The sequence below is a fragment of the Vanessa atalanta genome, chromosome Z, assembly GCF_905147765.1.
Source record: "Vanessa atalanta chromosome Z, ilVanAtal1.2, whole genome shotgun sequence".
NCBI classification, from domain to species: Eukaryota; Metazoa; Arthropoda; class Insecta; order Lepidoptera; family Nymphalidae; genus Vanessa; species Vanessa atalanta.
The window spans coordinates 9,564,483-9,580,233 of record NC_061902.1 but is presented as its reverse complement, the minus strand read 5'-3'; the positions used below and the strand labels follow the sequence as shown (position 1 = coordinate 9,580,233).

General features: G+C 30.7%; 1 protein-coding gene across 2 annotated transcripts in view; it reads left to right on the top strand.

The window, feature by feature from the left end:
• Positions 1-15,751, top strand: part of LOC125076013 (frequenin-1) — a 172,477-nt gene that overhangs the window by 76,223 nt on the left and 80,503 nt on the right. The window lies entirely within an intron of this gene.

The following is a 15,751-nucleotide window of genomic DNA, read 5'->3' as shown; positions in this document are numbered from 1 at the left end:
TGGAAATTACGTTTGCGTAGCATTTGCCAGCGCAGAATGGGGACTTGGCAAATTGCGCATTTGAACCGACTAAAGCCTCCTTTAGGGCAAGTGGCATTATAAGTGGAAATCGATTCATCAACTGCCGCTTTTATTGTCCGGTAATTAAGAATCGTGAAACAATCAAATTAAATTAAGATAGCTGCAAGACCTAATAATTAATCATCATAAGATTACATACATTACCAACAAACTGACATTCACTGATATATAAATATATATATATATATCTTTCATTCTTTTATACGATTTTTTTTAAATTACCATATAATATCCATTTATCAAAATGTTGCTTTAAAATTATTTTTTAATTTTCAAATTTAAAGGAAATTTTACTATTTCGAACTTTATTAAAAATATTGGTCACGTCTGTCCCCGAGCCTTACAATGACTGCAGTAAATGATAGGCAATTTTTAATTGTCTCTTAACAGGCAAACTGGTAAGTCAGCATAATTGTACGAAGGCAAAACAAACTAGACTTTTTTATTAATTTATTGTATTACAAAAATTACAACATAAATACACAAAAACTCTCAAAGTAACTCAATGAGGCGTTCCTGCCACTAAGAAAATATATCTTCTATCATTGGTATTACGTATATATATTTATTTATTTTACAGTCGTAACTCTATCATGGTCAAAAATATACCGAAATAATTGTTAACTTAATACACCCAAACTATCAAGTTTAATTTATGTATATTTGCCGTCTGCATGTAATTTGTCGTAGGATAATCCATTTTAGTAGAAAATAGTATCAAATTCTCATCATTTAATACGTTTTTCTTGAATGACGCGCTTACAGATTTGAAAATAATGAGTCAAAGCAATTTCGCGTGTCACCAGTTAGAAGTAATTTTTACCGGGAAAAAATTCTGACTGTAATATAAAAAATGAATAGTTATTTCAACAATTTTCCAATCGAAAAATTCATAGCGAAACCCAATTTAAATTGAGTTATAAAAAATATAAACGAACTTTAATAATAACAGAGATTAACTAAAAATGAAAAATAACTCAATAGGATTTTTTAGTAAAAGGTGTTATTAGTACAACGAAGATGTCTGGATTCGGTGCCAAGTCCTTGAAGACTTTTTTCGTACATTTACATATTAGGCTAGCGGGGTATTCGCAAACAAAAGCATTCGCGTCGAATATAAAACCCTTTTTTGAAGTAGCGTGATTCTGTAAGAATTCACTTCGCGTCTCACTCGTGCAACGTTGAAAACCAACTTACGGTGCGCCATTTTGATTCGCGTATTCTAAAATTTTATAATCAAATGATTATAGTTAATGTCACCTCTCATTCTGACAATTCACGCTCGTGTTTTGTCTCTTCTACCTATACATTTGTCAGTAGTTGTCATAATCAATAAACATGGAAGATAATGTTGTTAACCTTACTTTAATTTAAAGCAAACTTGAAAAATTTAAATACACAGATTAATAAACAAATTTCATACATTACTTTAAAAAATATATTGAATTGTTTTTCAGCTCATACTGTTATTTTATTAAAATATTTTATAACATTTTACACGTTAAAGTTCGTATATTTTAATAACCCATCGGACCCTACGAAATTGGATTGTATTTCGAAAAGAGGACAATGGTCCGAAAAATTCCTGATTGTACCTGCGTTTTTTTATCGTTGGCCAACCGGTGTTACCGAGAAGTATTTCAGATATTATGAAATTGGAAATATAAATTAAAATCGTAGCCTTCCACTCGTTGCAAAATAAATATTAAATTATCTTAATCCAATGTTTTTGTTTAAAATTTTCATATTATATATTTTATTGAATGTATTTTATTAACATTTACTTAATTACATTCTATTCTTAAAATAAATAACTGAATTTTAAAATAGGTGTGGAAATTAATAACGATGTTGGTTGTTGCATGGACTAATTAATTTCCAACAAAGTATTGCTCGTCTCCCCCAAACTCGGTGTAATTTATGATTTTGCTTTGTCAAGCAATTAATGTAACAGCGACAATACCGTGATTCATGAAATGCCTGTGCGTGCTGAACACCAATAAAATGAAAGGCACGCCTCCCTCAGCAAAGCTTCCCCGCACCGTCATTAAAAAAATTCTCAATTTCAGTAATGTTGAATTCCTCCAAATATGTACATTTTTGTACAGATAATAACTGGAATTACATCGGGGTTTTTTTTTATTTCGTAGATAATTTAAAAACACACCTACAATACTATCAACATAGCGTACCGTCATAAGTCGATTTTTTACATATCACGAGTTTGGTGGTGCTTCCTTACTAATAACACTGCTGATCTCAAAGTATATATACACACATCTAACAAATTAAAAATTACGCTTAAATTTTTTTGATACTAATTTTACTTTTCTAATAGATTTTTAAGCAGTATTTATAAGTTTCATTTTAAAAAAGCCGCGCAGTGCTTTTTGATAGTGATCTACTTAACTTTATATATTAATTGTCCTTTTTATAAAACATATCAAATAAATAAATAATAGGTATTTTCTCCCAAGGCCAATATAATAGCGTTACGTATAGCTTACAATACAATTAACTAATGGTTACATAAACACTGATTGAATTATGTAATTTAGATTTATATCTCAATTAATAGCGTTCATTTAGGAATGGCACTATTCGTATTTTGATGTAATTGCGAGTTCGAAACTTAGCTTTATGGACTAGTTTAGTAAAGAAGTTTGTCAGTCGGCGCCGCTACGGCTACGTAACATAAGTAACGACGCGGTGACCTACAGAACCCTCACTTTGTAACAATGTTAACGTATCAACACGATGAATGTCGCTGAAAGTTTCTCGAGGTGAAAGAAGTTACAATAACATCTCCGAGCGTAATTGTCTCTAAACATCTTTCGACGACAATGTATTCTTACGAATTTCGCTTGCTTACAATGGTTTCACGTCGAAGATAATATTGCTACTGTATTTTAGTTTTATTCTATTTATAATAATTCGATTTTATTCTGAAGATTTATCGTAAACGGAGTGTTTAATTACAAAATATCGAGTCAAGATTAGTTTAACAGACAATAATCTAACCCTAAAATATTTTTATCGATATCTTAATAAGAAGCTTACAATCTTGTGTCAATATTTTGTCGCTAGATTTATTACAAAATTTAGTAAAATATTTTGCACTCATTCTGTTTTGCACTTCTGGGGGCACGGCAGTGCCCCGCCATGGCGCCAGCCGCGCGTCGTTTTTTTGAACCCTTATAACTTGGGTTTAAGCTAAGCGATGGAAGATTGTATAAGACTTCCGCAATTTTGCGCTAAAAATCTGAACATTAATAATGGCTCTACCGGACATCTCATAACTTTTTGACAGTGCGAGATATATGGTCTCTATATATCTCGCACTGTCAAAAATATATATATAGTCTATATCTTGGCAATATTTTTAATGAGATATGTATACTGAAAAATAAATAGGATCTCCTAAAAATAAATAGTATGAGGTTAAAATTAACAAAGGTAGTTGCTATGATGACCTGATAAAGTATATTAATAATATATGAAATAAACTTACAAATTATTGTAATATTTTTTTATTTTCAAATTTCTCAATTGACTTAGTGTAATCATTAGTTTTATATAAACTTTGTGTACCACCCACTCATCAGATATTCTACCGACAAACACCAGTGCTGTTGTATTCCGGTCGAGCCAGTGTAACCACATCTTGGTTTCCAAGGTTGGTTACGCATTAGAGATGTAAGGAATGGTTAATATTTCTTACAGCGCCATTGTCTAAGGGCGGCACCACTTACCATCAGGTGGCACATTGGCTCGTCCGCCAACCTCCCTCAAAAAAATAAAGAGAACTAACACAGCAAGCCCAATCGTGAATTTTGGCAGACTCTTGATATTTTATTTTTATATAAAAATAAATAGTTCCGACTGCAATCTAATTGGTTTTGAATATTGTATATTTATTTTAAAATTTGCATACAGGTACTCGAAATACCCTAGCGGTTAGAACAGGTGAATCTTAACCGAAGATTATGGGTTCAACCCCGAACGAGTATGATTGAAATTTCATTAGTGTTAATTATAATTAATTTCGTGCTCGGCGTAGAGGAAACTTCAATTGAAAATTTACCACATGTATCCACCGAACAGGAATGGAGAAGTAAGGAGGAATAAGCACCTCATCTCTTCCTCAAACTGAGAAGAGATCTTATTGCAGCTGGGGATTTTTTACGGGCTAGGTTTTTTTTTTTAATTTATGAAGGTTTCTGGCAAAGAAACGTCAACGAAGTTAGCGCATGAATATGAATATTTAACGACCTAAAATAATCCCAAAACCTAATTAAATGAATCGCGCAGTTACACTTTACGACTCACTAATGAACTTTGAGCATTAGAAAAATTTATAAATGTAAGTGCAAATTTAGGTCAACATTGCAATCGCCTCACAGAACACATATTAGCAAACGAATAAATAAAACGTGCATTGAAGCAATATTGTACAATTTTGGCAGCGTTCGCTCCCCTGAAAATTCACTATTGCCAACATTCTGAAAACTCTTTTCATTCTTCAATGGTTGTTTAAACTTAATGTGTTATGTCTCTTTATTAAGTCAAATTCACATGTTACTTCAATTGAGCCAATCCACCTTTAAAATATCTCTTGAACGAAACAAAAGAAATATTCTTTTGTTAAGTTCGACTTTTTCGATATTTGGACGGAGTTCAATTTATTATTTGGTTAACTGATATTGAGTTAACCAAATAATCAACTCCGTAACTTAATACTAATTGTCGTCCATGGTATTGCACGCATTTTAGGGGTTGATCGTCAAATTTTAGGTATTAAAAATTTACGTCCTTCCTTGGAGTTCAAGTTTGATTCATTACATATTTCATCAAATTCGAAAGTGAAAAATTTACTTATATTATTATAGATAATGTTTATGATGTCAGTACACCTGATGTAGAATATTTATTAAGATCGGTTCTTCAATTCTTTTAAAATAATTACTATAATATAATCTGATAATCTTGTATTTGTCCATAATCATACGCATTGATTAGAAAATCATACCAATTCATAAGACGGACGAAGATCGTGTCCTCGTGGATTCTTGGATATAGCCCTTAGTGAGTTAGAAGTGTCAGAACCAAGAAGTGTAAAGGTCGTATCTCTCTATTTTTTTCTCTTTTATCCCAATACTTTTTCTTTATATTCAATATAGTCACATTTGCCTTTTTGTTATTAACCTTTTAAAAAAGCCTTACAATTAGGTAAGCAGCAATGACCCCTTTATTTGTCTCTGACCTATTTTACTCCTATAGTTTGGCTAAAAGCGTGACACTTTAAAGAGCAGAATGCTACCGTGACTTTCAATAATAAATAAATACACCATTATGAACGGAGTGACGAATCAAAATACAGGTCGTTGCCAAGTTTTCATTTCAAAGTTATTGTTATAACGTAATAAAATTGATTATACGGTGTGAACTAAAAAAATGTTGACTTTTACGTTCGAATTAGTCCCATGGACATCGGAGTCTTCTGTATCATATTATTTTTAGAGGTTAAAGATTGGTACACCTCAATGCGTGTAGTTCCTTCCGTTAATAAACAATGGTGCCGATATAAGCATATTCTCTATATTATCCTTATTCAAAGAACCTTAATACATTTGGTCTATAATTTTATTTCCTTTGTGCATGTTATGATATTACTTACTAACCCCTCAAATAAACCTCAATACAAGGGCAATAATTTGAGGTCATTACACACAAACTTCTTCTAAATAGTTATACTAAGATATTTTAACATTATTTTGCAAGTTATATTCTCACAGAGATTGTTTTAAAGATATTTTTTTTACTTCACTGAACACTAAAATAATAATTGCCCTGTAATGCAATGATGTCTTGGGGCTTAATGGGAGCAAGGTATTCACAACATTTTGTGGAGTTCGCTCTTTTGCCGCGGGGTATATGTCCCTGAATTACCCTTGCGTTTAAAGATACCAAATCCCCATCGTCTTATAAGTCACGCGGTACCAACTAGCGCTCTCAAGCAGTAAATTTATTTAATTCTTTCCGTCTGTTCATTTAATGTAATCGAATCTTGTCGTACTTCGTCATTATTATTATAATAATCAAACAAATTTTACTGAGTAAGTTATTTTATAAATGCTCTATTAATAAAAAAATATTTTATAGTTGACTTTATAATAAAATTAAAAGTTAAGTATAGTTATCACTTTAATTGATTAGCTTTGAGACTTAAGTAATTTTTAAAATCAACTTCACAATTATTAAATTTTACCAGTGTGCGTCGTAATGTCTGTTCTGTTAGGTAGAGGGTACTTTAAATAAAATTTTGTTAGAAAAATTATCTACAGGTAGAACTAGGATGGAAATTATAGATATGGAAGTATAACTTATAAAAGTTAAATAAATTTAATATTATTTAACATTATTGGAAAATCTATTTGAGATCAATCAATGTACATATTTTCTAACATGTAATTATTGTCGTCACCAAATAACAAATATATTTCTTAAACCGTATCTTGTACTATAACGTACTACGCCAGGCACAGGATTACTAAATGGATTACACGGCTAAAGTGTCCTGGATTATATTATCTTAAATTCGTTTTAAACTAACATCATTCAAATGGAATTCTTAAACGCTCAGTCAACGGTTAGTCATAATAATTATATACGAATATATTATGCATGTATTTTTACAAAGATAACAGGGTTTTTTGAACTCACAACGCGCTATATATTGTAGTTTAGGAGGTAGCGGCAATTTTTTTTAATTAATTTAATTATTGATTGCAAAGAAATTTAAAGAAAGAAGATGAATGAACTTCTAAAATAAAGATAAACACCACTCAATTTAATTAAATCCATGAACAAAAGTTAAGTAATTTGTGAATGAATACATATTTTTATTTATTTATTATATATATAATTTATTGTATATTATAATATTATATATAATAATATACATATATAATTTATTGAATAAATGTTTCAATGAAACTCAAATTTCAAATGCCAGCAAAAATCAAGGTTGGCGGGAGTTTATCAATGACACCATCTCTTACACTGTTGTACCACAAACTCATAAGTTAAGATAACGCCAAACATCAATATCATGTTGTTATATTTCAGGTATAAGACACGTAACATTTTGAATCCATCTTTGCCAGTACATTGATAATATAGCGCATGTTAGGTTTCTATTATATAACAAAAAAATTGGCAGATTTTGTTCTGCCGATTTTTAATTACGTCGAAATTAATGTTTATTTAAAGAATTATACTTAAACTAATAAAAGAATTCTACGCCTCGCCCACAGTAGTATAGAAGGGCTTCAGAGGGCCCAACTCTATAATAAAATATTGTGAATAATTTCAGTTCACTAAATTCTTGGAAAAGGTTTGGTTCTTAGGTTAAAAATATTATAATTTTTAAATTCTAAGTATTAGACAACTAAAGGTCACTCAATAATAGAATGTAGAATAATTTATTATAATTGTATTGTATACGTATCATACATTATGACGATAATATTCGGGAATAAGCCAGGAAAAAAGGTTAATTTTCTGCTAAATAAATCGTACTTAGCGGAGGCTAAGTCGGAAAGACTACTTCCGAGTTTGGTAACTTCAGGAAAGTGGGATAATCCCGATTATAATCTCACTATATAGTTTATCTTAGTAGTACAATTATTATGTGGATAATTGAGAGCGTTATTTGTAATATTATAAATAAAAATAATTATTCATACTACTATGGAATCATGATGGGGGACCAGATCTTTGTCATAAATCTATTTAAACTAGGCATGCTTTGTTTTAACTTTTTAAAAATATGTATATTATGGTTTTTATTTTATTATTACACTAATGTACCCGCCCTGGCTTCCCACGGGTACAATAAACTATAAACTATTTACAGATTGAAGCACGAAAAATTCTTGTTTTTTTTTGTCTGGGAAAGGTTAAATTCTCGGCTTTTTTTCTACTACAATATGCATGTACCCTCATGAAACACTCTGTTTATTGATGAGAAATCGCATTAAAATCAATTGCGTATTGTAAAAGATCTAAGCCTGCAGATGGCGGGAAGTGACTTTATGTAGGTACTATGTAGAGATTATTTAAATCAAAAAAAATAATATTCGTCACTTTAGATTATGGGAGTGATACAGGAAAAGAGAGTTCAATCAAACTTCCAAACATACTTCAAAACATGGGTGGACGCAAAACGCGCAACGCAAGGGAGAACAGCTATTTTTAGCAAGGTGAGATCGGGATTTCTTGCGCAGTCAGTTTCGATTTCTCCTTCTCATATTTGCCAGTGTGACCGAAATTCAAGTCGATATTATAGAAGATAATTTATTTTATTTTTAAAGTTTTAGTGGTAAATAAGTAACGTTTTTATATTAAATATAGAGAGGCAGACCCTTTGTAATTTGCTGCAGCCTGCGAATGAAAAAGAACCGTTAAGAAGCAAGTAAAATTCATTAAAAAAATCAATGAGAACTACTTTAATTAATCCTACTAGTTAAAGTTATTTTGTAACAATATAAAGTATGAAACGAATATTATAATTTCGAAAGTAAGCTGTCACGTCTACATTTACCTCAATTTACCTTAATTGAAATTACGTCATCTCAATTTATAAGCCACTAAGCCGATCATGATGAAATTTGACAATAAAAAATTAAGTGTGAATTTTTCTGACAAAAGTAAATATGACGTAGATGAAGTCGCGAGGATTCTCTAGTAGGATTAATGATTATACTTTTTATTAAAACGAGTACCTCATCAATATATCGTTGGCGTTTGTATAAAAGGGCCTCTCAGACGCGACTTACAAGGATTCTACTATCTTAAATTTAATATGAAGTACTTTGGGAGTCAATAAATCATCTTTAAGGATCATCTCGGTCACGAAAATAAAAAAAATATCTCTATTATGTGTTATAGCCTAGTTTTACAGTAAATAGTGTCATTACTAAAATGTATTTAGGAAAATAAATTGTAATATTTTCGTGACAGCATATGTTTTTTGTAATTTGAAGACACACTTTGACTTCTAATAAAAACGAAATATACCGTCACTGAGATTTCTTATTAACTATTAGTTAGTTAAAAAATAAGATCGATATTTAAAGATGGAATTCAATTTCATAGTCGCAAAGCACTATGCGTCAAAGTATAAAATATATTTTATATTCAATATATTGAATAAATAATTGATTATTTTTTCAATATTTTTTTTCTTTCTATGCGATTAATAAATAAAGAATTAGTATCTGTTTACAAGTTACCAGTATTTAAAAGCAAAACTTATTAATTGTCCTGCACGTGTACGTGTATATAGATATCAGTTATCAACGAGCGGTTGAATGCTGCAGCGCCATCTAGTTGAGATTTATAACAAATTAGACCGTGCAATCACCTTGTCTATAAATATGTGTCAATATTTTCAATATTGTGATCGATCAAAGGGTATCGAAGTCTAATAATCTTCAAACATATACGAACATCATTTTTTATAAATAAGATAACTTAAACAGATAATTGTTTTCTCTTCGGACAAAGATCAAACGGCATGATTGATGGCAGACCCAATCACATCGAAACATATATACATAAATATATATTTTTTTATAGTAAGTGGTGACCATCGCCCACAGAAACTGATTTTATAAGAAATATTAACTTTCCCTCACATCGCCAATATGCTAATGAGCCTGTAGTTACAATGATTCACTAATTCTTAAGCCGAAACAAGTATTTCTAATTAATGGTAGAATATCTGATGTGTGTATTGTAGACAGGCTGCCACAAAGCCCTACTATAATTTTTTTTTTTATAATTATAAATATAATGTAAACTTAGACAAAGCAATTGCTTCAGTATTAAAGTGACGCTTAAAATGTATAATAACATAACATATATTGATTTGAGTAAAGGAGCCGTAGAACAAATCTTATGCCCATATTAGGCGGAAGTTACTAATAGCTTTTATTATCATACGAAACAATGACGTGTCATCATGGTGGCGTTGTAACCTCAACCGATGACGCAGACAACTTATACTCCGAGGGCAATTGAAAACATATATTTTTTTTAATTAATTTACCTCGAGCGTAGCACAATTTTAAAAAAAATCCATTTCGTTCTTATTCGAAGCAGTTATGAAATTTTATATCTATAAAATATATTATGATATAAACCATATGATGATACCGATTGATTAAATAGATTATTTCGTTGATTAAAAATAAACATAATAATAATATAATGACAAAATTACTTTGCCGAATTGCATTTTTATAACGACCATTAAAAACACCTCAAAAACACAGCGGTTTGATATGTTAATGGACTCGACCAGATCAATATGTATTTGAACTTCAATTCCTACGCACATGAAATATGAGCCAATCATATAACGAAACTCGCCAAATCCTTTAGAAATTGTGGGAACAAATATTAGGATTGTAGAATACACTTAAAATGACGGTGAAATTTTGTTTTAATCGTGCAGTGTATATTTTAACGGAAAAGTGTATTTTCCAAAATACTTAAAGGAAATATATTAATTATTTTGGGTTGTGCAATGTTCCTAGGAAATTTACTAATTAGAAAAATAAAAAAAATAATAAATTTCCGATTGTCATTTGCTAAATAGCAATCAGAAAAGATGTTATATTCTTTAAAATGGGGTGCCATTTTGAGTCACTAATGCTTTAGCATTGAGATTTTGAAACTCAGTGGCATTCGGCACCACGGGATGTTCAGCTTTTGCTTCGCGCCTTGGTTTCATGAGAAACACTCTAGGGGTAAGACCGATGAAAATTCAGAGTTAACAGAGCGGGGTTTGCTTAATTTTATATATTTCCTAGCATCCTAAATAAACACATTGCTCAGGAAGTATACTAATTGGGCTCGGAATTATGTAGAATTCCAAGTTATCATAAATTTCCTGCTACACAGATACTGGTATTGTAACGGCATAAATAAATTTACTCCTTTAATTCCACTAAAGATAACTAAGAACTACCTGCTTAGTTATATCTTATAAATCTTTGATTGATTACTAGATAAATGATTAAGTTGGCGGTTTTATTGATATAAGATCGAGTAAGAGTTTTTCTATCTTCATTAATTTAGACATTTATTGGTCAATCTTCTTGGAGATTATCTGCGACATCTGTTACGCCTACGTTATTAATTCGATATTTCCCTGTCACTCCACAGCCCCTTAACAAATCGATCGCTTAAGGTACTGAAACTGCATTATCGGTAGCTAGACTAGCTTTAAAGAAATATGCAAGTATTTGATATGATGTTTTTATGAAACGATGGAGATTTGGGAGTTGAATTTATAAATTTGATTAATGGGCTCCTCGTTCAATTTCATATTTCAAATCGTGGAAAGTAAGTTTTATTTCTTATATAAACCTGACTTTATAATACCTATTATCAATATATTATTTATAATATTTATTTCAACGATCACGCACCGTTTATAATCTATTCTATATTCATTAAAGCGTAAATGATTTGCCTGAGCTGCGAGTTTGTTTGTAAAAGAAAGATTTAAAAATTCCAACGAGATTCTAATTGTCTTTCTCTTTAAATATTTGGCCTTATCAAAAGTAATCATAAGCGTCTGTGTTTTTTAATACTTTTAAATATCGAACAGATTCATTGAATGCGCGTAACGATAATAAAAAATAAGTGATCTCGTTAACGAAGTAACGAACAGCTAATCCAGGATAATGACAAATTTGACCTAGATAATTAAACGCTAATAAATGCGTTATAATATACGTATGTATAAATATAATAGATAAGATAATATATCACAAAATAGTACATTACTAACCTAATGCTTTCAAAGAAATATAAATTATATCACCCACCAACGTCTTAATATTTTTAAATTTCTATGCATCAAGGTGAACCTATTTTGTAAACACGTCGCCCGCCATTGAAGAAGCCTTAAAGACGGGACGTCAATGACGCACACTGCTTTTATATAAAAGAGAGAAGACTTATTAGTTCGACTGTAATAAAAAGATCCTAACATTCAATCTATGTAATGGAGCGGGATAACATATATGGATTTATCTTTCTAAAGACCATCACAAATTAGTTCGATTCAAAGATTAAAAATTCTATGAGTTTCTAGTATAAAATGGTCAGCATCACATAATTCTCAGGCACTCGAAAGCTAATTTTTATATCAATATTATAATTATACACCTAACTTTTCTTTTTTTAAATTATAAGGTGACTAGGCTGATGTTCTTCTATTGCTTACATCGCGAATGATGCACCAACCTTGGGAACTAAGATAAGTCCCTTTCGCACGTGCTTTGGCTTACCCACTTCTCAAACCGGTTCACAACAATACTAAGCTTAGGCGGCTTGGCGGTAGAATATTTGGGTGGTGCTTACCCCGATGGATTTGCTCAAAAGACCAATAAATAGTTATGGATATAATATATATTTTTTGTAATTTTTATATAATATTTAAACGAAATATATAGTGTACGAAGCACGCACATCTAAGATGCCGTTTATATTTTAATAAACACTTACTATTATTCGCCCGCGTATTTGCTTTCGATTGTGCGCGCGTGTTAGCCGTTGTAATAAATAATAAATAATAAATTCCATCAAAATCACTTCAGTGGTTTAGCTGTAAAAGCGTAACAGACAAACATTCAGAGTTACTTCCGCGTTTATAATATTACTATCGATATCTCTGCCTGTTATACTAAATATGTATAGTAAATTATATTTTACATAGACTATCAACGTTACGTATAAAAAAAAAATAAGGAGTTTCTCGTAATTTATATAACATGATTTTATCCAAAAATCTTCTCCGAAATTCGCTGCATCGACTTGCATCATCTGAATCGCGGTATCAGTTTTTTGTGGTATATAAATGTTAAGTAATTTCTTTTTTCAGTTAGGCGTTTTAAAAAAATGTTGTCTGCTTAATAAGTACAGATATAACTGTCTCGTTCTCGCAAATGTTCTCTTACCCTATTCAATTACCCTATTCAGTGAGACTCACAAACACATCTTCAGCACCCATTTCTATTGCCGAAGGAGATCATATGATCTCCTTCGGCAATAGAACCATGTCTAAAATTATTCAGCATTTATTTAAGTATTATAACTTTGAATCTATTTACTTAGAAACGCTGCATTTACTACGCGTTGTTAATAAAGTTTTAGCTTTTTCTAGTCCGAATATATTCAGAAAACTTTTTAACTTTAGAGCTTTTGAACGTCGTATATTTCTGTATGAAAATATATTTAAAAATACTCGTAAAGTTTGCACCTGACTCGAGTTTTGTGCAACGTATTTTAACGATTTTATGATGTTTCTTTATATCTTATATCAAAGCGATAGTCATAACTAACACAAACAAAACAATATTGGATAATAAGTAACATAAAATATAAATATTAAAAAAGTTAAATAATTTTTTAATACTAAATTATTGATTCGGTCTTAAAATTAAATATTTGTTTAATCATAATATAAAGAATTTATAAATAAAAATGAATTGCGGCCATATACTTATTTATTTAATTAAGAGTCGCCCATTGACCATGAAAAATATAAGATACATAGATATCAAAGTAATCTATAGTATCAGTTTGTATTTATTCTGAACTTCAATTATATCATTGTAAATCATGGACAAATTTTATCCCGAAATAATTGCAAGCTCCCAAACTGATACTATAAAGTACAAATGTAATAAAACATTTTTCATTCAAATGCCTCATTTATCATAGCCATTATTCACCATATTAAGACGTTCCATTAATAAATTTAAAACGAAACGAGCAACAGTGATCCGAGCTTTGTCTCTTTCTCACCTTTCACGCGTTCACGTGTATCTGACAGTGACAAGGGTGATTATAAGTAATACGACTTACCTACATTAATAACGAACAAACTTAGTGGTGATGTAATTCTGACATTTCTGCCACACATCATTTCTCATCGGAAACAGGGTATATTATTGTTATTATTTATAGCCCTTATGTGACCCACGGCTGGGCAAAGGCCGCTCCCCATAACCCTATCAAAGACTATTTCTGGTCACGTCTTTTACGCAAAGGTGCTACCTTTTCGGTATTTCTGGTCTACCAAAGCGAGGGAACCAGTTTGTAACTGCATTGGCCCACTATGCGAGTTCATTCGTATGACGTGATCATGGCCATCTAAGCGGATTATATATTACGCAGATGATGTTATTCTGCACTAATTTTATGCGCATACTTTGATGTTTTCTGTATTTCGCAAACTCATGGAGTCCAATGATATCGAATTTAATTTGATTTTAAGGTAAATCAAACCATAGACTAAACATGTTTTCCGGACGCCAAGAAACGTAAAAGTTCTAACATTCGACAGTAGATCTTACAAACAATATAATTTTTTGACCGATTTATTTTTATATTGGCTCAAACCGAAATGCTGACCGAGAATCATGAATTAGCAATTAAATATAAACGTTACCTGATTTATCTATAAAAAGTAAGGATATTTAATGAATAATAATTTGACTAATTATTATAAAATAATATATTGCTTTTCTTTAAGTTTATTATTATTTATATAATAACAAAACCAATTTCCATAACAAGACGGGACAAAATTCTTGCGGTTTTACAAGGCGTGTACGTTTAACTTACCCTATCTAACTTTAAATAGCTTCAGAATATAATTTAAGGTTTGAAGGAAACAGATCGTCTCGAAACCACACCATACCAGCTTACCTTACGGAATGAGAAATGTGTAGTAGCTGTGATTCAAATAGAGTTAAAATTTATTATAAATGGTAAATAAGTTTATTCTTACAAAAATATTAAACGTTTTTTTTAATTGCAGTGATTTAGATATAAAATAGAATAGAATTAATTCGACGAAATTAATATACGTTAAGTATGTTTGACAATCGAAAATCTACTTTATCACAAAGGCAAGTTAAAAGCATTAAGGTCTTATTTTAAAACCATTTTGAAGATAAGCGATAACGCGAGTCTCCTTTACCAATATTCAAGTCTTGATATTCTCGAATACTTAAATTGAGTTACAAACAAGAATGTTAAGTGATTGTTAATGCATTTTTTTTGACAATTTTAAGCAATTTTCGAATTCATCCTTTGAAATGTTTACTTGGAAAATGAACGTTGAATTTATTTCCTATTTATTTTTAATGGTTTTTAAGCAAATATGGCGTATTGTCGGTGTAAAGAATGATTTAAATTTATTACGACACTAATGTCTATGTGCAGCGGTGACCAGGTGGCATATTTGCCCGCCCGCCTACCATTTTATAAAAATAGATAAAGCTTTTGTTTTAAATCCGTCCACGGCAAAACTATTTCGTCAATGATCCGGGCACATTTTTTATCTTATATTGTTTTGCTTATAAATTTATTTCCAACGCAATCTCTATTGAGAATACAGTCCATCGGAGTAGTAAATAATAAAACCATGACGTCACCCATTTGTACACGTAACCGAACTCCTCTAGGAGCTGCATAGATAAAATATTTTACGATGTCCCGACTCTCCTAAAACAGGCTGCCCTTTTTACTATTCAAAACATAAAATATTCGTACGTACGATTTCTGCTAGTGAAATACTTCA